The sequence below is a fragment of the Saccopteryx bilineata genome, chromosome 1, assembly GCF_036850765.1.
Source record: "Saccopteryx bilineata isolate mSacBil1 chromosome 1, mSacBil1_pri_phased_curated, whole genome shotgun sequence".
Taxonomy (NCBI): Eukaryota; Metazoa; Chordata; class Mammalia; order Chiroptera; family Emballonuridae; genus Saccopteryx; species Saccopteryx bilineata.
In genome coordinates this window covers 358,145,487-358,171,682 of record NC_089490.1, presented here as the reverse complement: position 1 = coordinate 358,171,682, position 26,196 = coordinate 358,145,487, and the positions used below count along the sequence as shown (strand labels likewise).

General features: G+C 47.4%; 1 protein-coding gene across 2 annotated transcripts in view; it reads left to right on the top strand.

Moving 5' to 3' along the window:
* Positions 1-26,196, top strand: part of GALNT18 (polypeptide N-acetylgalactosaminyltransferase 18) — a 369,121-nt gene that overhangs the window by 146,615 nt on the left and 196,310 nt on the right. The gene's annotated exons all lie outside the window — the stretch shown is intronic.

Genomic DNA, 26,196 nt, shown 5'->3' with positions numbered 1-26,196 from the left:
AAGGTGTGAGGTTAAGTGGTTTACTTCGGCTCTCTCTTGTTTGTTCATATAGGCCTGAAGTGATATGAACTTTCCTCTTAGTACTGCTTTTGCTGCATCCCAGAGATTCTGATATGTCGTATTTTCATTTTCATTTGTCTGTATATATCTTTTGATCTCTGTGCTTATTTCTTCTTTGACCCATTCATTTTTTAGAAGTATGTTGTTTAGTTTCCACATTTTTGTGGGTTTTTCCCCCTCTTTTTTGCAGTTGAATTCTAGTTTCAAGGCTTTATGATCAGAAAATATGCTTGGTACAATTTCAATTTTTCTAAATTTTCTGATATTGTCTTTGTGGCCCAACATATGGTCAATTCTTGAGAATGATCCATGTACACTAGAGAAAAATGTATACTCTGTCGCTTTGGGATGAAGTGTCCTGTAGATGTCTATCATATCCAGGTGTTCTAGTATTTCGTTTAAGGCCACTATATCTTTATTGATTCTCTGTTTGGATGACCAATCTAGAGCCGTCAGCGGTGTATTGAGGTCTCCAAGTATGATTGTATTTTTGTTAGTTTTTGTTTTAAGGTCAATAAGTAGCTGTCTTATATATTTTGGTGCTCCTTGGTTTGGTGCATATATATTAAGGATTGTTATGTCTTCTTGATTCAACTTCCCCTTAATCATTATGAAATGACCATTTTTGTCTCTGAGTACTTTTTCTGTCTTGTAGTCAGCATTATTAGATATGAGTATTGCTACACCTGCTTTTTTTTGGGTGTTGTTTGCTTGGAGTATTGTTTTCCAGCCTTTCACTTTGAATTTGTTTTTATCCTTGTTGCTTAGATGTGTTTCTTGTAGGCAGCATATAGTTGGATTTTCTTTTTTAATCCATTCTGCTACTCTGTGTCTTTTTATTGGTAAGTTTAATCCATTTACATTTAGTGTAATTATTGACACTTGTGGGTTCCCTACTGCCATTTTATAAATTGCTTTCTGTTAGTTTTGTATCTAGTTTGATTCTTCTCTTTTGTTTTTCTATCATTTGTTTTTGTTTGTTTGTGTTCCATACTTCTTTCCTCTGTTGCTACCTTTTTTAAGTCAAGTGTTTTTGTGGTGGTTTTTTTAAGGGTGGTTACCATTAAGTAATGAAAAGGGTACCTACTATATTCATTGTAGTACCCTATCTTATAAGTATTTCTGCACTTCATCGTCCTTTGCTACTGTTAATCTCCAACCTCTCCCCCCTTTTTTTCCTTTGTTGTCACAGTTTAAGTTTGGTTTTATTGTGTTCTTGGTGGAGCTGTTACTTGTGGTGTTGTTTTCTTTTGTTCTTTGAATCTGGTTGGAAAACCCCCTTTAGTATTTCCTGGAGTGGGGGCTTTCTGCTGATAAATTCTCTCATCTTTTCTGTATTTGTGAATGTTTTTATATCTCCTTCGTACTTGAAGGATAGCTTTGATGGGTATAGTATTCTTGGCTGAAAGTTCCTCTCTTTCAGGGCTTTAAATATTGGGGTCCACTCTCTTCTAGCTTGTAGAGTTTCTGCTGAGAAATCTGATGATAATCTAATAGGCCTTCCTTTATATGTTGTATTCTTCTTTTCCCTGGCTGCCTTGAGAATTTTTTCTTTGTCATTGGTTTGTGTCATCTTCATTATGATGTGCCTTGGAGTGGGTTTGTTTGGGTTAAGAAAACTCGGTGTTCTGTTTGCTTCTTGAATTTGAGGCTTTAGTTCCTTCCACAGGCTTGGGAAGTTCTCGTCTATTATTTGTTTGAGTATATTCTCCATTCCATTTTCTTTCTCTTCTCCCTCTGATATACCTATTATTCTTATGTTATTCTTTCTGATGGAGTCAGACAATTCCTGTAGGGCTTTCTCGTTTTTTATTATTTTTGAGTCTCTTTCTTCTTTTCTCTGTTGTGCCTCAAGTTGTTTGTCTTCTATTTCACTAATCCTATCTTCAATCTGGGCTGTTCTGTTAGCTAAGCTTGTTACCTCGTTTTTCAGCTCGTGAATTGAGTTTTTCATTTGTTTGATTTGTTTTTATAGTTTCAATTTCCTTGGTAATATATTCTTTGTGTTCATTGAGTTGTTTTCTGATCTCCCTATATTGCCTTTCTGTGTTTTCTTGTATCTCTCTATTTTTAAGATTTCTATTTTAAATTCTCTGTCATTTAGCTCCAAGGCTTCCAATATGTTAAGTCTTTTCTCCATAGATTTTTCCACATCTATTTGTGTTACCTCTCTTTCTTTTGTATCCATAATATTCGATTTCCTCTTTCTTATCGGCATCTGAGGGTGGTCTTGTTGATAGCACTAATTAGAATTAATAAAGAGTAAAAAGTAAAAAAATAAATAAAAAAAAAAAGGTAAAACACCCCACAAACAAAACAGTAATAATTTATTATTTCCCCCTTTTTTCTTTGTTCTCTTTCCCTCCTCTCCCCTCCTCAGGGAAATATCGTGCCTATAATGGAGGGCCTGATTTGGGGTGAAGAGTTCAAGGGGCAAAAAAAAAGGGAGTAGGGACCTATTAAATGCAAAAAAAAAAAAAAAAAAAAAAAAAAAAGGAAGAAAATCTTAGACAAGCATAAAATGATTTGCTTGTAAGTGATGGTCAACTAAGAGATATAATGAGAGGGATAAGAGGGAACCAGAAAAAAGGACCAAAAAAGAATAATAAAGAAGAGAAAAATAAAAATAATAAGTAAAAATCTGTTCTATTAAGTGGAGCGAAGACTAAATACAATGGAGACCTTGGGTTGAGAGGACCCAAAATGCCACAAAAATAAACAAACAAGAAAAAAAAATAAAAACAAAAGCAAATAAGAAAAATAAAGCCAAAAAAGCCTTGAGTCCCAAATTAACTAATTTGTTCGTGATTGAGGATTAAATGGGAGGAAAGTACAATGAGAGAAGAAAAAATGAATAGAAAGGAAAAAATAAGAAAAAGAGAAAAACGAAGGAAGAAATAAAAAGGAAAAGAAAAAAAACAAAATAAAGCAAAACAAACAAAAAAAAACAAAAGAGGAGAGAGTGAGAGTTAAGTGTTTTGGAGTATAACCTTAAAGGAGGGTGAGGTTGAAGAAGAGAAATAAAATGTAACACTCATGGGTAGTGTAGTTCAAGAAAAGGGAAGCATAAGATGGGCAGAGTATAGCAGGACCGAGGTGGAGGAAATAAAGGCAATAAGATAGAAGAAACAAACAACAACAACAACAAAAAAAATTAGTGGAACAAGTTGTAAAGTCTGTGGATTTTTCTTGATTTTGAGAGGTTAACTTCTTCCTTTTTCTTTTCTCTCCCTCTTCCTGGTCGGTGACTCTGTACCCCAGGCTCTGCCCCTGTGTCACACTTAGGTAGGGATTTGCAGTTGATGGGATTCTATGGCAATGTCCTATAATTGGCTTTAATCTTGCTGGTAGTCAAGGCTTGTTGGCGTTTGCAGGGTCCAATGATGAGAGAGTTTGCTTTCCTGGATTCTCTCTCCTAGTCCCCCCTTTCTGAATTAGCAGCCTGGTGATCCAGCTATAAGGCTGCAACTGCTTCTGCCTGGGGAGTAAGAGGCTCAAAGAGCTGGGAAATCCCCACTCTATCCCCACTCAGTGTAAGGCTTTGGGAAAGGCTCTGGTAGTCAGGGCCTCCAGTGTAATCAGGCGGGGGTGGGAGTCAATTGTTGTCAAGGTGACTGTTCAGCGCCTATCATTTAGTTGGACCTCTCAACCCAGGCTTTCCACACTTTGTAGCCTGTTTTTGCTGGGAAGAAGAGGCACTAGTCTCTGCTTGCGACTAGTGTAGTATAGATCTTATTATCTGCCAAGTCCTTCTTGTTAGCGTTTATTCCTGAATATGGAGGCTCTATCTATCAGAAGTTGCCCCCGCCCCTTTAGCGAGAGGCACTAAAAAATATCACGCCTCTTGTCTTGGGTCGCTGAACTGAGAGAGATCTTATCAATTAGAACCGAGGGTGCACAGATTTCATGGGTTAAGCTAATTTCAGTGATTGGGTCGCAGCTGAGCTCCCGAAGGTATTTTAGGCTGCCTGCGCGCTCCCCTCCCCCAACGCTTGATTGTTAGCTTGAATGGCTGGGTGAGGTGCCCCGCCCACGGAGAGAATCTCCCAAGTAGGGGAAGACCACCCTGATGCCTCTCCCGCTCGCCCTGCCGCTGGCGGCTGGATCGCACCAGGCGCAGGATAATGGGGCACCCTGGGTGTGCGGGCCAGTAGGGTGCTCTGGGTGCGTGGAATGCCCAGGGCACGCGCGTGAATGGGGTGCTCCGGGCACCGGTGGCTGGCGACTCTCACTCGCAGTGCGCGGGCCGCTGGGAACGTTAGCGGTGCTCGCTCTGCAACCGGACCGGGCGCGCGCCCGCGGCAGCTCGCGGCGGCTCGCTGCGGCTCCTGAGTATGGGCTGACTCACCACAGGCGCACAACCTCGCGGCTTGAATGAATGCCCCTGCGGTAGCTTCCTCCACACCCTTGTCTCTCAGATTCAAGTGATAACAGTCCTTTCGCTATCAGTTTGTGTGGAACTCCGGAATGCTCCGAGGATAAATTTTTCTGTTTCTAGTTGATAAATTTGTTGTGATTTAGGGGAGAGCTGTCGGACGCGCTGCTCACGGCGCCATTTCCGTGACGTCACTCCGCCACTTCTTACCTATACTATTCAATAGCCCCTAACTGGACTCCTCCCATTCATTCTTGGACCAGAATAAAAAATTTTTTAAGTTGATTTGAAAGAGATGGAGAGAAAGAGAGCGATTGATTTGTTGTTCCACTTATTTATGCATCCATTGGTTGATTCTTGTATGTGCCCTGACTGGGGGTCAAACCTGCAACCTTGTCCTACCTGGATAACACTCTAACCAACTGAGCTACCTGGCCAGGACCAGAATGAACTTTGTAATGTGTTAATCAGGTCATTCTGCTCCTTTGCTTAAGTCCTTCAAAGTTTCTCCATTGTTGTTAGAACAAGACCCACACTCTTCGTCAAGGTCTACAGAGCCCTTCATGACCCCCCCCACCCCCCCGCTTCTAGTCACCATGGTCTCATTTTGGTTCTTTGGAACCCCTGAGTTCTTTCTGACCAAAAGACTCATACTTGCTGTCCCCTTTGTCTTGTGACTGACTCATTCTTGTCTTTCAGATCCCAGCTCAATCAAATCTGTCCCCCAGTAAGACTTGTGCTGACCACTCTATCTAAAGCAGTGCCTCCCCTCCAATTTGCTCTTTCTCATGCTAAGTTTATTCCGTTCACAACAATTTTCACAATCTACAGTGACCTCCATTCTTGGTTTATTTTACTTAATGTTTGTCTCCATCAATAGAGTGTAGGCTCCACTTGGCAGATTTGCCTGGTGAGTTCAGTTATTACCATAGCACCAGGTGCTCAATTAGCATAACAAAGTTAATGGCTTGGGAGTGAACCTGCTTCTCTCTCTCCCTACACACATATTTATGTTGGCTTCTCCATAATAAAGCACTAATACCACAGTCCCTGGAGACTTTCTTTAGAGATGGTACTCAGGATGCTGAAAGCAAGATGCTCACATATTTCACTCTACACTGTGCACGCTGCCACCTTCAGGCCTGAAGTGAGCCTTCTGGAATCCTCAGGCTTTCTAAATGCTAAACGTGTAGCATAATCGGATCTTGCATCTCTGGGGACTAAGACACCTTTATGGGAAAATGCAGATATTCCATTGAAAGGCAAATCTTTCTTTTCAAAACTTTGAATAAGACTGGGTTTGTATTTATAAAGTAAGTTATATGCAAGAGCATATTCTGGGCCCTGAGCACTTTCATTTGATTGCTCAGTAAATGCATTTTCACTCATCCAAGCTCTTGCCTCAGAGTATTTTGCACTGATACAGTCAAATAAGTAACAGTAGCCCTATTGAGTTCTATTTAATTTTACTCAATAATGCTCTGCATGGTTCCAGGGACTTTTCTGGGCCTTTGGGTTGCAAGTATTTTGTTTGGGGCCAGGTAGGTTTTGTAATAGGGGCAGTGGGGCCAAATTGGGTAAAGTAAGGTGGGTGACATGGTTGGTGCCCTGTCCTCTACTTACTGCATCATCTTGTCTAAGATACTTCTCAGAGTTCTAGTTTCCTTGTCTATCAAATGGGGATAATTCCTACCCCCACAGGATTATATGGAAGATGAAATGATATCATGAACATGAAAATACTTAGCACACTGTCTTGCATATAACTAGTGTTTCTATAGCCATAGCATAGCTGACTTCATTTTACTTACACAGTTTAATCATCTGCACTCCTACTAGACTCAGTATACAAATAGTGTATCTTTGCTCCACTCTGTGCATTCAGTAGGAGCTCATAAGCCCTTAAAGTGTAATTTGTTACTGCTTTCTCATTATAGAATGAATAACCATCCATTGAAGAATCCAAAAATAACTGCTAATAATTTAGTATTCTCTGCCTCTCCCCTCTTCAAATGGACCCACCTAAAATTGACTCCAGTTAGGTTCACTGGGGGCAGAGAAGGGCAGCCCTGAGAAATACAAGAGGCCAGAGAGGGAAATGAAGGGGAAACTGCCTTTGATGCACCCCCACTCCCGTGTGAGCCCTTCTTCTCTTTCACCCCGGTACCACCCTGAGCCAGAGGCTGACTCGGGGCATTGTCCCGAAGCCCTGTGTGTCTTCTGTGCCTCCTCCCGGAGGTGCAGGGAGAGGGAACATGGCCCACATCCAGACAGCAGAGTGCATGTCCCCCTGTCAGACTCAGGTGCTCTCAGCTGCTCCTGGTGTGAGACAGATCACCCATTTTCTCCTGGCGGCACACTCTAAAGAAACGTACTTTTCCTGCAAGTAAACCCCAAACAAAAAGCACAAGGTGCTTCCTTCAAGTAGCTTTCTGCCGAGGCTTCTTGTAGCTCAGCCATGTCCCCCTCACTTTCTGGGACTCCTGGCTAGGTTCTTCTTGATCCCTGAACAACTGTGCTGCTGACAGAGAGAGTCAGGCTACAAAGCTGTTTTATTTGTCAAACACACAATAAGTCAGGGCCAGAGCAAGATGGGAGCCCAAAGGCTAATGGGCTATGCATGGGTCAAGAGGAGTCATTGGAAAAGTATCCCAGAGTTTAGATCCTGCTGACCTTATTTTCTTGCTGCGTATCCATCCCCACGCAAGTTACTGAACTTCTCTGCACTTCAGTTGCCTTGCTTAACATGGGTCTACAAGGATTCTCTTTTCATGTGCCAAGCCCCGTGCTATGGGTGTTATAAACATCATTTTAATTAAACTCAAGATCTCATGACAGCACTGGTGTGTTTAACAAAGTGAAGGGGGAGGGAGATTTGAAAGAGAATTAGGGGATCACAGCAAGGAAACGCTTGCCTGGGGTTAATGCTGCTGCCCTCGTCCTTGACACCATTATACACAACGCCTACCACCTGCTTGTCATGATGGCATGGAGAGGGAAGTCCCATCACATTGCCATGTCAGAGCTGAATCTGCCCTGCCTGCCTTCACTGTTTTAAAGATGAGAAAATAAAGCCCAAAATGGTGTATGAGTTATGTGAATGTTGTTCAGTTGCTCTTTCATTCATTTATACATTCATTCATTATTCATCAAACATCTGCTGTGCTTCGATCATGTCTAAGCCCTGTACCATGTTCTAGGGATGCAGGCATGCCTCGAGGGCACAGTCTTCCCCCAGGAACCACTGAAACCAGGAGGGGTTAGACAGCCAACTGTAAGGATGAATGGGGAGGAAGCAGACAATGTAGACTTCTCTGACAAGAAGACTGAAACTGAAGTAAAGGGCAGAAAAATGAAAGGGGAGCCAGGCGAGGTTTTATCAGATGGGGAAACTGGGCTCATCGATTACGACGGGAGAATGAACCAGGGGATAGATAGAGACTGAAGATACAGGTAAGAGAGTGACGACTGATGTGCAGGGGCTCTTTGGTGCAGGTGGGGGAGGAATCACGAAGTCATGTGAAGAAACAATTGGCCCCCAGGTAGAAGTTTGTTTTTGTTTTTGTTTTGTTTTTTTGTATTTTTCTGAAACTGGAAACGGGGAGAGACAGCCTGACAGACTCCCTCATGCGCCCGACCGGGATACACCCGGCACGCCCACCAGGGGGCGACGCTCTGCCCACCAGGGGGCGATGCTCTGCCCCTCCGGGGTGTCGCTCTGTTGCGACCAGAGCCACTCTAGCGCCTGGGGCAAAGGCCAAGGAGCCATCCCCAGCGCCTGGGCCATCTTTGCTTCAAAAGGAGCCTCGCTGCGGGAGGGGAAGAGAGAGACAGAGAGGAAGGAGAGGGGGAGGGGTGGAGAAGCAGATGGGCGCTTCTCCTGTGTGCCCTGGCCGGGAATCGAACCTGGGACTTCTGCACGCCAGGCCGACGCTCTACCACTGAGCCAACCGGCCAGGGCCCAGGTAGAAGTTTTTAGGATGGAGACATGGGGGGAAAAAAGCATCGCATGGGTCACAGAAGTTGTGCCCAGGGTCCATAGGTGGTTGGAAAGCAAGGACACCCCACGGACTCTCCATGGCAGCTGCAGGTCCCAGCAGGTCCTTCCTGGTCTTCAGGTGTGGGGACAGGCCTTGGCGAGATGCTGCTGCAGGCCAAGCCTAGAGCTCACAGGGGCAGGATGAAGCTCTGGTGGAAGGAAGAAGGGGTCTAAGAATCTGCCAAGGGACCTAGCTAGTGGGATTTTAAGGTGTCTTTCAGTAAATCCCCTACTTCTGCCAATATTTCAGCTGGTCAAATATTAGAAGAGATTCATAAAGAACAAAGGATGAACATTTGCCAGTGCATGGTCATCCTATCATTGTCCCCAAGCCTATACTGGAGGAGTGATGGTGTCTTCAGGGTGGTCGTTTACCTAGCCAACTGCACGGAGGGCGGGGTCTTCCCCATACTCTACTGATCGAAAGTGAGATGTATGGAGGATAGGAGGCTTTTCCCCATATTCTGACAAGCTGAGAGTTCCCATCAATGGGCCAGGACAGAAATGTGAGGCATGTCACAGTATAATTTCCTTAGTGCCAGCGATAAGAACACGCATAGACAGAAAACGTGGGGTAACTTGGTGTCCAGGGTCTGAAGGAAGATCTGGCCTGAGCCAGGTGGTTTAACGCTTCCCACCTCAGGGACATAGTGAGAGGTTCAGCTGTGGTCAAGCATGGATTAGCAGCTGGCTCTGAGCCCTCCAAGGCAGGAAAACACCGTGGGCACAACTTCAAAAGCATTTCACCAGATGTCCCTGTCAGTTGGCAAAGGTGATGTGAGCGACAAAAACAGATTGGAGGGGCGGTCTTTCTGGTTGATGTGGTCACAGTTGTTTTGGTTTAAGTGCATTTTCTAAAGGTCCTTACAGGAAGTGGTCAAGGAAGCAAGAGAACGGGACTTGGGTTCATTCAAAGGACAAAATCTGTTTGGAGACTATGAACCTTTGGAAAGCGCATGACTGGGGACCCTGCTCCAGGGGCCTGAGGGAATCACTAATGTCCAAGATTGTAGACTTCTCCAGAAGAGCTCAGGGAAGACAAGCTGAGGGGGTTTTAGGTCATTCCTGAGGTCCAGGTTCTTCTCTAACGATCCCCTTGGAAAGGCTGTGAGAAGCTGGAAACACCATAGGGAGCCTACATTCACTTCCAAACAACCAACCCTTACACATCCATCAACAAATCTGATAGACACCAGCTATGACACCAGCCTGGGGCCATGTGGTGTGATGAGTCCAAAGTTGCGCAAGGCACAGGCCTTGCCCACAGAGAGCTCCCAATCTAGCCATGAAGTCCAAAATGGCCCTTGTGAACCAAACTGAGAATAAGTCTGGTAACAGAGTTTAGAGGAACAAACAAGGGTTCTGGACACCAGGGAATGCTCCCTAGAAGACAGAGGCCTTCTGCTGGACCTTGCCTGACCCCCTTCCCACCTTAGAGATTGGAACTGGACCTTGTAAAAGACATAATTATGGCAACACATTCAGGGTGGCCAGTGGGCAGGCTTTCCTCAGAGGCATCCTTTTCTACCACTGCTGATCGGCAGCTGAATGGCCCATCGAATTCCTTGGTTGTCTGTAGAACGAGATCCCTCAAGTGCTGTTGGGGAGGGGGACTCACTGTTGCAGTGGGCTGCTGTCTCATCTGCTATGCTCAGGGGCGGTCAAATATGCCATGCCTGTGCCAGGCTGAGGAGCAGGGAGCGACTATTCTAGATGTGCTGATTATAACACTGGCACAAACACAGAGTTCAAAGACAGACACACGCAAACCTTTGTGGCAGATAGGACAAGTGGGACCGTCGTGCCCACTTCAGAGATAAGGCGGTTTAGAAGGTTGGGAGTGCAAGGTCCTGCCGCTAGTGTGGGACAGAGTGGCTAGTTGGGAATTTGGCTTCTCAGCCCTTAGTCTCTCTGTATCCAGTGCTGCTGCCACTCCACATAGCTGACTTTGATTGAGTGCTTACCATGTCCCAGGTATTTGGGGCATTTTACATAAAATATTTCGCGTACTCTTTTCAAATCTTAGGAGGTAGCATTCTATTCCTCCCCTTCCTATGGTTGAGCAAACAGAGGTGCGGACAGAGATTAGGGAACTTGGCGCCAACTCATGCAGATTGTTAGAGGTGGAGTGGGGGATCTGACTCTGGCCTGTTAAATATGGAGCCCATGCTCTTGACCACTTGGCGGTGTTCCCACACGAAGTGCACGTGAACGATGGCTGAGTGGTGTGTAGGACCGGGGCCTGCGGCTGCTGGAGGGGGAAGTGCCATCTGTCCTGGAGCTCCTGCTGTCTCGCCTGCCTCCAAGGCCTCCCTGGGCACCAGGGGAAGACAGGTATGATGGGGGCAGGATTTCAGAGCTGTCCCAATACCTTTCCTCTGCTCACCTCGTGCAGTCCCCAGAAAAGGTCTGGGGCTGTGGTTGGGCCTTCGTTAGCTCTGTGCCATCTGAGACATTCCCAAAGGCAAGAAAGCTGACTGGTTCCTTTGTGTGTCTATCAACTTAGACTGCTTTTCCTGGCTCCTGGGATCCAAAAAGTAATATCCCCAGAGCTGGCTTATTTATAGAGTGCTGCGTTCTACTGGCCCATCTCAAGAGGCTGCAGTTGTGCCCGAGATACTCTCCATACCAAACCCTGGCTGCAGCTGTCTGACCATCTGTCTGTGTGGCTGTCCATCTACCTAACCAGCCAGCAACCCTGCCAGCCCTCCCAATGTGGAATGGTGACACATTAACAATACACCTCTTTTCCTGCTCATCTCATACTAGCCAGGCTGAGGAGCTGCTAGTGGCAGGGAGCCGTTGGCTTCGTCTCTGTAGCCCTCTTGCAGTGGCTCAGGAGCTTTCCCTGTCACCTACCAGAGTGCAGGAGTTGCTATACACTGTCAGGATGGCTGGTCATCGAGCCAGGCATTCTTGAAGTGGACAGACACACTTTGATTTTTGGTGCCCTGTTTGCAAAAGCCCCCGGTCCTGAAAATCCTGCCTACAGATAATTCAGGAAATTGGGACTCATTGAAGAGCCCATGATGTCTTTCATCCTCCAACCTGGCCTTGTTTTATTCTCCAGCAGCCTCCCTGCAACCTAGCCTCAGCTGCCCTGTTTCTCAAAGTGTGTTCCAGGGAATACTGCATCAGAAACACTGGAAAAGTAGGTAGTATTGAGCAAAGACCCGGAATCTTAAAACAAGACGTGACCATTTACAAGAACTGCATGGCAGAAAGGAAGGAAAACTGCACTTACCAGCCAAGGGCTGGGGACCACCGTAGCCCGGATCCTTGGCAGGTTGCCTTTTCTATACAGGAGTGTATTGAAGAGCCAGCCCTTCATGATTTGCCTTAGGGAGGAGGGGCCTATTGAGGCTCAGGTAGGAAAAGGAGACATCATGATGTTCAGCTGAGGAAAACAGACTTTGCAGTCATGAGTTATTATGCTTGCAAAAGACTGAAAGAGGGTAATGATAACATTACCAGCTGAGAGAAGGCTATTTGTCCCATAAAACATTTGTGGTATATAAAGGGATACAGTATTTGTTCAGGGGATACAGAATTGCTTTGTCATTTGAGATGCGAGGTGGTTTGATTTGACGTGAAGTTCTGTTGATCAGAGAGGAGCTAATTTCTTGGGACTTGTTAAGAATTACCCTGTTCTAGAACTTTTGGCTCAAGTTGTGGTGAATCTGTATTCTCACCAGACTTTCCAGGTGGCTTCTTGTGTATACACTGAAGTTTGGAAACCTTTCCTCAGCCATGTGGTTCTAAATCTTGGCTGCATGTTGGAATCACCTGGGAAGATAAAGAATGAAATAAAACTAAACAAGATGCCCAGAGTCCAGCTCCAGAGAGTTTGATCCAGCAGGGCTTGGGCAGCAGTAGTCTTTGTCATTGTTTTGTTCCCCAGTAGACTTGATCGTGGGGAGTCTGGGTTAGATGCGGCCTCAGGGTCGGTGCCCGTCTCTGCCCTGCTCGTACATGAGCAAGTGCGGGTGCATTTCCTAGGTGGACTCCAACCCTTGGAGGCATTTATGGCTCACTCCAGGACACGGGGTGGTTTCCTTCAAAGGCCTTTATTTGGTCTTCAAGTTGCCACAGTAGCCTCTGCTGTGTCTGGAGGACCTTGCTGGGAGCCCTGGGAAGAAGAGCTTCTGTTGCCTTGCCTCTCCTGTCTGTCTCTGGGAAGGAAAGCCTCTCTAACGGAGCAGAGGCACCAGCTGCAGTGGGGACCAGGGACTCCTGGGAGGGTTCTAGTTATTCAAGTGACTTGAGCTAGGACGACAGCACCGGAGGTAGTGGATACAATAGAACCATGAGCTTGATTGACATTCTTCATCGGCTTCTGCGTGTCAGTGGAGGAGCCAGCAAAGCCCTCCTGCCGCGGGCACGTGCAGCGGGTGTGGCCGGTGGGCACACATAAGCATGCCTGTCTTCTCTCCGTCAAGGGCCTCTCGCCTCCTGGACCCCAGGTTTAGAAAAGGCTCTCTTCTAAAAACGCTGCCCCTGTTTAGAGATGATCAGTTTATTTCCTACCTTTTATTAATCAAAGACACATAGAGCTGTTACGCAGGGCTTCTGACTCCCAGTAGACAAGGTGTTTTTCTATCCTGAGTCTTCCTTTAGGAAAAGATGTGTCCTGATTATACCACAGACTCACTTGGGTCAGGAAGAAATCAGGGAGAAGAGATGGAGACCTCCCCCCCCCCCCCCCCGTTAACTCAGCACAGAGGGAACACTCCTCACCCGGTCTTCTCCACAGTAACCCCACACGGACACAGTTACTATGATTTTACTCATTTCTCCTCATTAGGAAACTGAGGCAGAGAGGTTACGTGACCTGTGCCCTGTCTTCCAGGCCAGGCTCCCTCTTTTCACGGCTGCATCTCAATGCATATTCTTTGAGTAAGTGAATTAATTTCCATTCATAACTTCAAATGCATGGAGTTTAATTTTTGTCTCTCTGTGGGTAGCCAGGAAAGGTAGGCCAAGCCAATGTGTCTTTTCTAGTATGCTGGAGCCCACCAGGGTGCTTCTGAGTGAGCCACCCGCCCAGAGGAAAGGGCACTAGAACTGGGCACATCTCCTTCCTGGAGAGGAGAAGGACATGGGCAGTGGCCTGGGAGGGGCTGTGCATCCAGCTGTCCTCTCTGGTCACCGACGATGGAGAGGTGGGACCTCAGGGCCACAGGGTGTCTGAGCAAAGCTCTTCTCCTCGGATCTGAGGCTGGGACTCAGGCCTCCCAGGAAGGCCATCTTGCCCTCTTGTGATTCGTTCTGGGCATGGAAACAGGCTTCATCAGACACTTTGAAATTTCATTTTGTAGCACAAGCACTCATGATTCCAGAGGTTCCTGAGGCAAGTTCAGACCCTGTGGATAATTCTGAGGCCCACGGAAGTGGCCTTGTCTGACCTTGTGTAAAGATGTGAGTGCGATGCTTTCCAAAGCCCGTGGCTGACAGAGAGAGATAAGCATGGGACCACTTATTCATTATGTCCCAGAAGCGTGGAGTTTCTTTGTCTGAAACTTATTTTGTCTGGCTGAACACTGGGCCATCTCCTTCCTCTGCCTCAGGTGCCCTTGCTGCACAACTGGATTGATAAAGTAATAATTTGCCAGATAGAAAGAGCTAATTTTCCCCCTTTCAAAATTATAGGCATGACAGGGTTTTTCTTTTCTTTTTTTATGGGGGGGGGACATATTCTGCCAGACACACTGCATTTATAATACAGAGCAAGACATGATAAAGGTTTCTTTACATCTTTCATGTGATAAATATTTTTACCGTCATGCTGGAGAAATGGATTTAGTTTGAAGGTGGCCTATTTCTTTTGATGGTTTCTTTGACCTGGATTCAAAGATTTTCCTAGTCCTGCAGGGGTCTGAGGTTGGAAGGGCCTTTTTGTTAACTCTTATTCAAAGGACAGATCCACTTCTTTGCACCAAAATACAGCTGTGGTTGCCAGGACTGGGAGATTTATGACTGAGGACAATAAGGAAAAGATGACCAGTGAACCAGCTGCAGCTGGGAGGGACGGCAGGCTCGACCCTGGGCCCCCACGGCTGGGGAGCCAGGACCCCTGAGCGTATCCACAAGCGCTCTGGTCCCTGTTTATCCTTCTTCCTGTAAATTGCACTTGAAGATTCAGATGGGGCTTTGTCACCAGAGTGGAGCCCATAATATTTCTTCATGCAAGTTTGTCTTTACAAGTGTTCTTCTCTTATCTTTGAAATGACACATTTTTAAAGATCTTCCTACATTCAGTGAGCAGCTGCTTGGGACTAGAGGAATCTATATATTTTCAGGACAAGCCTTTGTGGGCTGCTGTGGCCCTCTGTGACTGTGTGTGTGTGCGCGTGCCCATGTGTGAGGATACACCTGGAGATAATGGGGAAAAACAGGAACTTGGCTGTCCTCTGGGAGCCTGGGCTAATAGTCCCAGGATCTGGTGATTACCATTCTTTCCCTAACACCTGCAGAGCCCCTCGTTCCTACCTGTCAGCCTGACACATAGGCTGCAGGTGCTTCTGTAGATCAGCCCCACTTCTCAGCACTGATCAGGGTCTCTGAGGGAGCATTTGCCGTTTGCCTAGGGCTCAGGCTGTGGGGTTTGGCTGCCTCAGAGGTACTGGAAATACTGGGTGGTCGAACAGCTCGCTTTTTCTTAGAGCCACTTTGCAGGAACCCTCCTGGATGGTGGAGGGAGCATTGAGCAGGGATTGAGGGCATTCAGGGGCTTTGTCTGCTCTCCTAGTACAAGAATCAGCTGTTACCTAGCTGTGCAATCTTGGCAAGTAATTTAACCTCTTTGGACCTACTTCATTTATTTATAAAATAAAGAGTTGAGCCCTGTCTGGTTGGCTCAGCGGTAGAGTGTTGGCCTGGCATGTGGAAGTCCCGGGTTTGATTCCTGGTCAAGGCACACAGGAGATGCAACCATCTGCTTCGTCACCCCTTCCTCTCCCCTTCTCCTTCTCTCTCTTTCTCTCTCCCTTCTCCTCCTGCAGCCACAGCTCAGCTCGACTGGTTTGAGCAGGTTGGCCCTGAGCACTGAAAATTTGCCCCATGGCCTCACCTCAGGTGCTAAAATAGCTCGGTTGCTGAACAACGGAGCAGTGGCCCCAGATGAGCAGAGCATCAACCCCAGATAGAGGTTTCCAAGTGGATCCTGGTTGGGCTTGCAGGAGTCTGTCTCTCTGCTTTCCTTCCTCTCACTTAAATAAATAAATAAGTAAATAAATAAAATAAAGCATTGGATAGGTAAAAGGATGCCATTGAACATTCTGTTTTCAAATGGAAGCCCACAGCGCCTGTGGGAGCCAGAATCTGTCATCTGAACCATCTCAGAATGACAGCATTTTAGGACATGGAAGTTCCTTAGAGATCATGTTGTTCCATCCCTTTCATTTATCCACAAGAAAACTGAGGCCTACAGAGAGGGAGGGACTTGCCCAAGGCCCTGGTAGTGAATGAGCTGTAAAACAGGGACTAAAAGGAGGCCCGTGGTTCCCATTTACCACTTCAGCCTGGTTCTCAGAGTGGCATCCACCCAGCAGTCCCAGCATCCCTTGGGAATTTGATAAAAATGTACATTCTCAGGCCACACCCCAGACTTGCTACATCGGAACTCTGGGATGGAGTCTTGCGATGATCTGTGAGCTTCCAGCCCCACCGGTTCCATTCTGCTGGCTAACATTTGGGAACCACTGAAATAGAGCACATGGCTGCTCCAGAAGAAGGACATTGGAAATAAGCAGGCTTCCCTGAGACTGAAAAGGGCGGGGAAATATCACAGAGGAAAGGTAGATGTGCTCTTCCCAGCTCACTTCAGGCTGCAGGTATCCCAAAGCAAGGGCCCTTGCGTAGCCTGTCCCAGTGCGTAGGAGGCGCAGGCTGTGGGAGGCTGGCTGGCATCTGAAGTTGGCCTGGCCACGGGCTGGCCTACAACAAAGGGCCACTGTTCTCTCTCCCAGCTGAGCCCAGCTGTTCCCATCTGTGCATCTATACCAAGAGAAGTGTGCCTCTTCCACATCAACAAGGTTGGCCTGCTAGTTCCTTCCAAGAAATTGATGTGTAGAAACACTGTGTTTTATGTATGAACAGTGAGGTGTATATTTAGAAGCCCAGGTGCTCAGCTCCATGCTGTCAGCCCTCAGGGTGGGGGTGGGGGGAAATGATGGTATGTACTTGAGAGTTCATTATATCTCCTAGGCAGAATTGGAGGTTTAAAGGGCTATTTTAAAGTAGCCCGTAATGGTACCTATAAATCCTGGTTTCTAAGATATGGACATTTGTCACTCCCTAAAACGAGTTTTTCGCATGTTCTTTATATTGGTTGGCTTGCAGCATAAAAACATGGGCCTTTAATAGTAGCTCTCATTCCGCATAATTCCTAATCAAAGTCCATTTCCATTTCAATGAGTGTGTGTGCCCAGGGAGCTCTGGCTGCCCCTGCTCACCCATTAGTCTCAGCCCTGAGCTCAGCCACACTCAGGCTCAGAACCCACCCTGTGCCGGCCGAGGGGGGGGGGGGACAGGGCAGTCCTAGCCCAGCACACGAGTGGGGGTGAGGTGTGCCTGGCTGCGAGAGGCTGTCATGCAATATGTGGAGTTGGCTCCCAGAGTCGGAAGAATTCCTGCTCTTTGCCTGCCGTGTCAGCCCAGACAGAAATGCTGTGCTTCGACTTAGATCCTCGACTAGTTCTCTAGTTCCTTGCTAGGACTTGCCACCCTTCCTGAATCCTGGGCTGCCATTTCTAACCGTTGCCTGCTCCTACCAGGGTATGAGGCCTGATTCCTCTGCCCGTGGCCTTGCCCAGGGTCTTGTTCTCAGTAACTTGGACATCCAGAATCAGAACTGACTTTTGGTCTTCTCAACTGAGGTTGAAGTCGGCCTCTCTTGTCCCAAGCCACGTGGGCTAAGGTCGTGTCCTGTGAGGCTGATCCCAGGGGCTCTGAGTGGGTCCTTGGTGGAACAAGGCAAAGAGGTGCAGTGAAGCCAGCGTCCTAGAGGCAGGGGCTCATGACCCGCAGGCAGGTCCTAGCTGACACTTTCCCAGAGCTAGCTAAGTGTCAGGCACTGCTCAGAGGGCTTGTCCCAGTCACTCCTTCATCCCCCACTACAACCATATGAGTTAAGTATTGTCAACTGGGCAGCCATTGTGATCTACAGTTGGCGTTACCACCACACCAGGTGTTGGCAAACCACAGCCTACAAGCCAAATCTGACCTACTTACTGCCTGCTGTAGAAATAGTTTTCTTTGAATGCTGACACACCCACTCATTTATGTACAATCTTCTCCCCTTAGCCCCAGTTTTACTTTCCATATTTTTAGTTACCCATGGCCAACGTGACCTGAAAATATTAAATGAAAATTTTCAGATATAGACAATTCATAAGTTTTAAATTGTACACCATTCTGAGTAGCAATGAAATCTCATGTCATCCAGCTTTATCCCACCTGGGACATGCATTGTCACTTTGTCCAGTGTTATACATGCTATAGGCACTAGCCACGCATTAGTTACTGAGTAGCTGCCTAGGTTATCAGATCGACTGTCATGGTATTGCAGGGCTTGTATTCAAATCATGCATATTTTACTTAATAGTGGCCCAAGGCCATTCACACAATTTACATCACAGTATGTTGTTATACAAGTTCTATTTTATTATTAGTTATTGTTGTCAATCTCTTACTGTGCCTACTTTATAAATTAAACTTTATCAAAGGTATGCATATATAGGAAAAAAAAACATAGTGTATATAGAGGTTCGGTACTATCCGTGGCTTCAGGCATCCACTGGGGGTCTTGGAACAGATCCCCACAAATAAGAGGGAACTAGTGTATTTTCTAAGGCAGAGTTGAGTAGATGTGACTGAGACCACGTGCCCAGCAAAACCTAAAATATTCAAAACTGGTCCTTTACACCAGAGGGTTGGCCAGCCCCTGTTTGACATCATATATTGTCGTGACTTCCATGAATTTGAAAGCAGGTTGTTCTATGTATGTGCCCATGTGCCTTTTTATGGGAAGTGGTCACAGTTTTCATCAGATTCTTAGATGAGAATCCTCCCAAAGCAATAGCACTGCAGCTTTAAAGAGTCTTGAAAACAGAGTTTGAGGTAGTCAAATACTGGCCCCTAGGCCCAAACACAGCAGCAAGAAGCAGGGACAGAGGTCAGTAGCCAATTGGAAAGTAGGATGCTTCGGTCAGAGCTAGGTGGGAAGAAATAGGGGCAGGAGTGCCACTGTCACAGTACCTGCCTTGCACTGTCTGAGGCTCTACTTTGTTGTGTATCAGCTGGGCATATGAAGGAGGCAGTGCCAATGTGGCTGCACGGCTGACGAGCACCCTCAACAGCTCACAGCCACCTGCTGGCCTCATGTGTGCCTGCTTCTTTGGAGAACTTGGTTGGCTGGCAGCCCTGCCCGGCTTGTGCTGGGCGTCTCTGCATGTTTAGTCTCAGTGGAGTGTCAGGGGTGAGAGTGCAGCTGTGCTAAGAACAGTGCAGGAGTGGGGTTGGCTCTCAACAGAAGTGCACTCTCGTTCCTTTGTCTCACTATAACCCTGCGGGGCAGCTATTAGAATCTCCTTTTGATGGATGGCAAAAACCACAGTGATCGATCTCTTACTGGGGTCGGCCGAATAATGGCCCCCAAAGATGTGCACATCCTCATCTCCGGTACCTGTGAATATGTTACCTTACATGACAATGGGGAATGAAGATTGCAGATGGAATTAAGATGGTTAATTAGCTAACCTTAAAACAAGGAGATTGCCCTGGATTACCCAGATCCAGAGTGATCACAAGAGCCTTCCAAGTGGAAGAGGGTGTCAGAAGAGGAGGTCAGATTGATACTGTAGGAAAAGCACTTAACCCACTGTTTTGACATTGACCATGGAGCAAGGGAGCTCTGAGCCAAGAAATGCAGGTGGCCACTAGAAGCTGGAAAGGGGGATTCAAGGATTCAAGAGTCCTAGGAAATAGATTGTCCTCTAGAACAGTGTTTTTCTTTCTTTACTTATTTTTTTATGATCTTATTTATTCATTTTTAGAGAGGATAGAGAGAGAGAGAAGGGAGAGAGAATGAGGGGAGCAGGAAGCATCAACTCCCGTATGTGCCTTGACCAGGCAACCCCAGGGTTTCCAACCGGTGACCGCAGCATTCCAGGTTGACGCTTTATCCACTGCGCTACCGCAGGCCAGGCTAGAACAGTGTTTTTCAACCGCTGCTCCACGGATCGGTCCACCAGAAATTTCATGCCAGTCTATGATAGAGTTAACCACCCTGATGTGTGAAGATTATAGACCCAGTGATCTTGGTCAGATTCCTTTATGCACAGGGTGATTTCTGTCTTAGTGATTCCTAAAATAATTCTTCTGTTTTCACCGATCCCCAAGTGTCAAAAGGTTAAAAGCCACTGCTCTAGAACATGCGGAAAAGAACGCGGCCCTGCCAGCACCTCGATTTTAGCTCAGGGAGACTCTGTCACACTCCCGACTGCCAAACCTACGAGCGAGTAAGTTTGCATTGTCTTAAGCCACCAAATGTGTGGTGATGTGTTGGAGCAGCAACAGGAAACTGAATCCTCTTACCACAATTTTGATAGTTTGCTAAGAACTTTACTGACATTCACCCCCTCATTTAATCTTTGCAGTGACCTAGAAGTAAATATTATTGCCTCCACTCAACAGGCTAAACAGAGGGGTCAGCTGAGCTTCAGAGAGGTTCACGGAGGTCCCACAGAGCTGGCGAGGGCAGAGCTGACGCGGCAGCCCCGCAGCAGGCTGCCATTGGCGGTGCAGGCCCCGGCCTGCCTTCTACCAGGGCATTCTGGAGAAGCCTGTCTTCTCCCCCAGAGTGCCCTCCAGGAGCCAGAGGAAGCTCTCCTGGACTCACCTTTGCCACGATGAGTCAAGTTGTTATTCAGGGGTTTTTAATGGTGTTGGAGCAGAGATCATGAGGGCTCCTTTCTTCCGATTAGCTCCAAGCCCTTTCCTGTCAGATTGTACTTCTTTCTCTTAACAGTCCTGAGGATTCCTGGAAGAGAAAGTAGCTGTAGGGACTGCTGGCTAAAGGCCTTCACTCATGTCCTCACGCACCTGCAGACGTAGGGAAGAGGGGGGACCCTCAACCAACAAAATACTTTCTTTCCTTATCGTGAAAGGACATTAAGGGGTGTTTAAACAATATGAAATTTCTTCTTTGGGAGCACAACTACAAGTGGAGTCCTAATGTCTTGCTTTGCTTGACATAAGAAAAGCACCACAAAGATGTGCTAAAGTCCTTCTCCCAAATAAAACCGGAACACTGGCTCCATCTTACAGAAGAGATATGGAGGCCCAGGGAGTAGAGAGTTTGCCAGTGTTGGAGGTGAGGTTTGGCTAAGGCCTCCTGCTTCTCAGTCCGGCCTGACCAGGCACTGGGGTGGGCTTTGACCCCCAGGCTGGATGTTGAAAGAGGAGAATGGGAAACACACAGCAGAAGCAGGAGGCAAAGTGGAGGCAGCCTGTGAAGTCCCTCCCTGTGTGGGGGTGTGAATCGCACCTCATCAGGCAGCCTCCCAGGAATCAGCTTTGATGAATGAGCCTGGGCTTCTGGGTCAGGCGCGGCCCAAGCGTCAGTCCCTTCGGTGGGGGTAACGATGACTTCTCATCAGCAGGGAGCCAGGGAGCCAGGGAGCCAGCCCACTGGAGTTTACTGAAAGTGACCAGAGAAGTGTACATTTCTGAACATTCACTGAGGCCTTTCCTTTTCAATCCACAGTAAAACATACAACAAGGCATCTCAAGAGTGGAAGAAAGTTGTGTAAAAATCATTGAATTGTACATTTGGAAAAGGTAAATTTTGTGGTATGTAAATTATACCCCAATAAAACTTTAAAAATAAAGAAATAAAATGGGTAAAAGTAAAGGAAACATCCCTGAAGGATTTTTATCGGGGATATCCAGCAATGCTCACTCCATTGTCTAATGCTTAGCCTTCATCTTTCCGAAGCCGACTGCACAGCCACCCTCCAGCACAGCCTGACCATCTGCTCCCATTTCACGAGTGAACAGACTGGAGGCCTGAAGGGACTGAGAGCCTTGTCCAGAGAAGTGAGGAGAGACGGGGTCCCCTGGACACTCTGGTAGGAGGACTGGGAGACAGGACCATCTGTGCCCATTCCTCGGGTGAACTTTAGGCACACGGCCCAGTGCCTGCGGCCACAGGCTGCCTGTCCCAGTTTCTCCTGCCTCCTCATCCCTGGGTTCTGGCTCTTATCCCCAAAGACCCCAAGCTTCAGCTTTGAGATGGCCCGAGGGCAGAAACAGAAATAGCAGTGGCTGTAGGACTGGCTGCAGGGCAGAAGCTAGGCCCCCTCTCCACCCACCCTTGAAGCCTTCTTAGCCATCCCTTCCTCCTGAAAGAGGAATGTACAGCAAACTGAGTAAACCCGCAAGAAACAAGAAGGCTTCCCTCTTTCCTGGGAAAATATCCCTAAAGGAACCCTAACCGAGGGACCAGAAGCAGCACTGCTGCTACCAATGTGCACACAGTTCCCAGTCCCCCTTGGGTAGTAGCTGAGGGGGCACTCGGGGAAGTGAGCTGTGTCCCATTTGGCTCTGTCTGCCCCCTTGGCAGGGCCTGACCAGTGCTCTAGGAGCCCCAACCATTTTCTTTTCTTTTTTTTTGTATTTTTCTGAAGTGTGAAGCAAGGAGACAGAGAGACAGACTTCCGCATGCACCTGACTGGGATCCACCCGGCATACCCACTAGGGGGCGATGCTTTACCCATCTGGAGTGGTGCTCCCCTGCAATCGGAGCCATTCTAATGCCTGAGGCTGAGGCCATGGAGCCGTCCTCAGCGCCCAGGCCAGCTTTACTCCAATGGAGCCTTGGCTGTAGGAGGGGAAGAGAGAGACAGAGAGGAAGGAGAGGGGGAGGGGTGGAGAAGCAGATGGGAGCTTCTCCTGTGTGCCCTGGCTAGGAACCGAACCCGGAACTTCCACACCCCAAAGCTCTACCGCTGAGCCAACCGGCCAGGGTCCCCCAACCCACTTTGACTTCCAGCAATAACTGTGCAATGTCTCCCCTTTTATTGCTTTTTAAAGATTCATCCTAAAACTTAAGGAGCCATGATAGGTGCTGGCTTTTTACTTAAGGAGAGTTCTAGGCTATGGCTTCTACACCTCTTCCAAAAATCCCCAGCGCTTCAAAGTTTCCACTAAGTGCATGGCAGGAGCTGGCAAACAAGTCAGCTTCAAAAGGTGGGGATCCCCAGGACTGGGGAGCCCAAAACCTGTTTCCTTTCTGGTCCGTCGTGCAGCCTCAGCACCACCCAGACCCTGGAGTAAAAGCAGCCGGGCGAGCTGCCCTCTGGACTGCTTATGGAAGCAGCTGCCCTCACACAGGTATCCCTTCTGCTTCCTGCAGCAGTGGCTTCAGGAGCCTCATAAGCCTTGGCAGGGTCTCCAGATGTGCTTCTCATGCGTGGCTGGTGAGCTCGTGAACAATGCTTAGAGCTACGGCTCCTGTTGCATTAATTGCTCAGAGCTTTGCCAGCTGCTCTCCTGCCCCATTTCCCTCCCATTTCCATGAGTTAGCGTGGAGGCGGTCAGGACCTGTATCTGTAATTCTCAGCTCTCATTAGTGGCCTGCATGTCAGGCATGGTGGGCATATCTCTGAGACCATATTGTGGCATTTCCCAGATGCCCTGTGTGTGCACTGGCAGAATTTTCTGGAAAACAGGTCATGCACAATGAAGGGTGGAGATTGTCTATCGTTGATCACTATACTGTTTTCTTGTATAGCTTTGCTTAAGGGAACTGGGCAGGAAACTTACTGCCTGCAGCTGGAATCTGCCCTCGCCATACCTTTGCAGGCTTCATGGTCTCACTTGCTGACACAGCACTGGTTCCCTTTTAGCTCCTGCTGGGGGGGGGGGGGTTACTGACCCTACCCTGACCCACTGCTACTGCCTGGGTCTTTCATATTGCCTATCTTCATGAACAAAACAAATCTCTGACCCCACTGAGCTCACGTTCAGGGTGAGACAAACAACAAGCAAGATAAATAGTAAAGTACCTCAGTGGGTGTGAAAGAGGGTAAAACGTTCAGGAAAGGCCTTGCAGAGCAAGTGACTCAGCATAAAGAGGCGAGGGGAGTTAGCCTGGAGGGTGTGGAGGGAAGTGGGCAGCAGCGGAGGCACTGAGGTGAGGGGCACCGAGGGGGCGTGGTGGGAATGAGCCCTGGCGTCTGCGGCGTCGGCATCGTCCAGGGTCTGGTGGGCATTAGTGGAGTCTCTGTCTTGTATGCCGAAGGAGACAGACGGCCCCATCGGAATGTCCTTCGCAGAGAGGGGCACAGCATGGTAGAGTCTCCTCAAGCCTGTGGGTCACCTCAGCCCTGCTGGGGACTCCCCTCCGGCCCACACCACCTGGCTCATGGTGAGTCTGAGAAGGCAGATGAATGCCTCCCTGCCGGTGTGTTACACAGGTGCCAAGCTAGACTAAATTGGTAACTGGTAGAGCCAGAGTATCAACCCCAGGATTCTGTCTCTATAGCCAGTGTTCTGAACCGGTCCTTTGGAAAGGAAAGTAAAACAGATGGAGTTAGCAAAGGCAAGTCCTCTTTACCTAAGATATGTCAAATGTAAGGTATGGGGGGGGGCTGTATTACACTTGAAGGGCCAGATAGTATTTTTCACTTTGCAGGCTATATGGTCTCTGTTGTACCTACTCAACTCTGCCTTTGTAGCTCTGAGACTGTGTTCTAATAAATCTTAATTTACAAAATAGGTAGATTTGGCCTTTGGACCATAGTTTGCTACTTGTAGGTAGAGGAAAAAATTGGGGGTTTGGAGGAAGCTAGACTTTTCTTTGATTCTGACAGCTGGGTGACCTTGGATTAGTCATTTAACCTTCTTTCATTTCCTCATGTCTAATAACTAACCACTATGGGGTACTTATTAACTGATTTATTTTAAAATGAAGTATTGAGTGTCTTGGAAGAGCTCCGTACTGTGCTGGGAGCCCAAGATACCTCAGGGAAAAAAAGACCGGTGTGTTCTCGCCCTCATGGAGTCCATACTCATGAGCGTGGTAGAGGTCACCTTAAGTAAGGCTCTGTGTTGAGAGTTCTTTCTTCCTGCTCTGATGCCCTTAACTCATCATTCGAGATGCACTGTTTTCAAGTTTTCTGTCCTTTGTACCCATACTGAGTAAAACGGTAGAAGCCTGTGATAGAACCCAGGACTTTAATATGTTTATAATGCAATATTATGCAACACAGGCCTAATTGGGAATCATAATTTTTTTATTAACTGATCTCATTTCACTTGCTAATATCCATTTAGGTATGTGAGAGCAGTAAAGCTCAATTTCTGTTAAATAGGATATGATTCAGTTGGTTCACTGATTTAGATTTTTACTACCCCCCAATTCCAGATAAATGAGTTGTACATCTTTTTAGAGATAACAAGCATCTTCAAGATCATGCAATCCCTGTACCTCCTTTCAAATATGCCTAGCCGAGAACAGGTTCTCCCTGAGTATGGGACGGAGCTTCAAGCAGCCACTACAGTACTAAAAACGTCTGCTTTGTCATAGAAATGCACACATATCTTGCATTTTCCTCTTTAGTGCAACTTAATTTATTTAACATGTGAGTTTCCTTTTATATCTTTTTTTTTTTTTTTTTTTTTTTGTATTTTTCTGAAGCTGGAAACGGGGAGAGACAGACAGACTCCCGCATGCGCCCGACCGGGATCCACCTGGCACGCCTACCAGGGGCGACGCTCTGCCCACCAGGGGGCGATGCTCTGCCCCTCCAGGGCATCGCTCTGTCACGACCAGAGCCACTCTAGCGCCTGGGGCATAGGCCAAGGAGCCATCCCCAGCACCCGGGCCATCTTTGCTCCAATGGAGCCTTGGCTGCGGGAGGGGAAGAGAGAGACAGAGAGGAAGGAGAGGGGGAGGGGTGGAGAAGCAGATGGGCGCTTCTCCTGTGTGCCCTGGCCGGGAATTGAACCCGGGTCCCCCGCACGCCAGGCCGACGCTCTACCGCTGAGCCAACTGGCCAGGGCCTCCTTTTATATCTTTAAGGCTAATTGGTAACCAAGATGATAACTTACAACTTTGAAGATCCTGGAACCTTAACCCCTTGTCTGTCTCCAGCCTATGCCTTTAAGTTACCTGGCACAGGTGTGCCATGCGCCTAAGACTCTATATGGAAACTGAGGGGACTTGGGCAAGTGTTCCAAGCCTGCCTCTCCTGTTCCTAACTTGCTTCTGCTTCATTCTGGTCTGTCCCATTCCAGGCTCCTGGCTCCATCTCTTACTTAGAGCACGCTTATAAGCATAAAAGGCACCATCCAAGGGGTTTGGCATCTCTGTCCGGTTTCTGATTTCTGACCTTGAGTGGTTTAATCTGACTACCTGTCTCTGGGAATGAATTTCAAAGTTCTGACCCATCAGCCTATGTCCTGGCAAGACCTACCTGTTACCACTATAGAAGAGGGATTTCCATGACCTGCCAGGTTTCTCTTGCTATAACAACCCTAATTCCAGTTATTGTGTACTTATTTTGAGACACATGCTGGTCTAAGTACTTTTTATACATTATTTTATGTAACCATCACAGATCTCAGGAGTGGGTGGTTAGGTATTATTCCTGCAGTACAGGTGGGAAAATCGAGGTGTAGAGAGGGTGAATGATGTTTGTGGTCATGTAGCCAGTGA